The sequence below is a fragment of the Cyprinodon tularosa genome, unplaced genomic scaffold, assembly GCF_016077235.1.
Source record: "Cyprinodon tularosa strain WSP-4 unplaced genomic scaffold, ASM1607723v1 ctg382, whole genome shotgun sequence".
Classification (NCBI taxonomy): domain Eukaryota; kingdom Metazoa; phylum Chordata; class Actinopteri; order Cyprinodontiformes; family Cyprinodontidae; genus Cyprinodon; species Cyprinodon tularosa.
Genome location: NW_024039099.1, coordinates 567,501 through 568,921, shown reverse-complemented (window position 1 = coordinate 568,921; position 1,421 = coordinate 567,501). Strand labels below are relative to the sequence as shown.

The 1,421-nt window shown below is 49.0% G+C and overlaps 1 protein-coding gene across 1 annotated transcript in view; it reads left to right on the top strand.

Annotated features, from left to right (window-relative positions):
* Positions 1-1,129: 1,129 nt before the first annotated feature.
* Positions 1,130-1,421, top strand: part of hoxb3a (homeobox B3a) — a 79,905-nt gene continuing 79,613 nt past the window's right edge. The window contains exon 1 of the mRNA XM_038297105.1: positions 1,130-1,148. The gene's annotated coding sequence lies outside the window, so the exon portion shown is untranslated. The remainder of the gene's footprint in view (positions 1,149-1,421) is intronic.

Here is a 1,421-nt window from a genome sequence, read left to right as displayed (position 1 = left end):
AAACGCAGCGTTGTTTGGCATCACGCTGCTGCAGATCTGCGGGCCGTTAAAACGTCGACGCTTGCCGCAGTGCGAAAGCTCTCTGCAGGCCAACCGCGTTTCCCTTCAGCCTGATCGCAAAGCAAGAACAACCGGATTTTAAGCATAGCTGGCAGACAGATTTAGTTTAATTTAGAATAAATCAGGAAATAAAACATTTTTGCAAGTTTCTTTCCAAAAGACACAAAGACCTTCTTCACAGATCTTCACAAAAGATTGAAAATGTTCAGCAGGAGGTCATCAAATGAAAAAAAATGCGCCCCCCACCCCCCACCAACACACCTGGAGGTAAATATAGAGGAAAGCTTTAGAGCAGAAGTGATAACACGTGATTTTTTTCTGTCCCTTCCTTTGTTTGCTGTAAGGTTGTCTTTGCAGATGGACAGAAGAAAATGGCGGCTGAGAGAATGAGTGAAAGGCGAGGAGTAGCTCCCCTCCAGCAGCACTCCATGAAGAAATGCTATAAATTCCTTGTTGTTTTATGAAAATTTACAACTTTGTGATACAAGTTTATGAGTGGCCGTGCATGGGGATTGGACGGCGGGCTGGTCATGTGGACGCGCTTAACGTGAACATGAACTTTTTATGATTTCCCAAGTGGCTATAATGCTGCAGCGCTGCTCTCCGGCCCCAACAGCCGCCCTCTCCTCCCAAGTCTCGGCCGATCCTCGCGCCTCAGCGCGCGCAGCCCGCAGAAATGAAAGCGGAGGATTTGGATGAAGCGATCGGCTTAATAACAGCAGTGATGGAGGCGGCAGAGCCGACAGGAGCAAACACTGACAAGCAGCCTTCCTCCTCCTGCTGCTGCTCCTCTTCCTCCATGGCTGAGCGCTCCGGCGGCTCTGGACTGACGCGCTGTGGAGGATCCATTCCCCGAGACACCATACAGGACACAGCGTCCATTTTTATTATTATTCTTTCTCTTTTTATTTCAACATTATGTTTGATGATCGACGGATTGAAGATGACACGACCTATATATACATATATATCTATGTATAGATATAGATATATATGTATAAATATATAGATGCATATCCCGACGTCCTCCCGGAGACATTAGAGGATCTCCGGATCTTCGCGCTTACCTTTGCTTCTTCCCTGACCGGGTAAGACGCTGCCTCCTGTCTCCCCCCCCCCTCCCCCGCCCCAGCTTGCCCTGAAGCCACGAGGAGCTGCAGGTGAGTTTAAGGTATCGAACCGAGTGAAACGCGCCTTCCTCCCGCAGTGGTTGCAGAATCAAAGTAGAGAAGTGTCGCTGTGGTTTTGTGGGACCGTCAGGATTCTGGGTGAGACACAAACATTTGGATGAGCTGCAGGTGAAGCGCTTCCGTGTTGCATAAGTCTTGTCTGTGTCCAGATGAAATGCGTCCTGCTGAAGG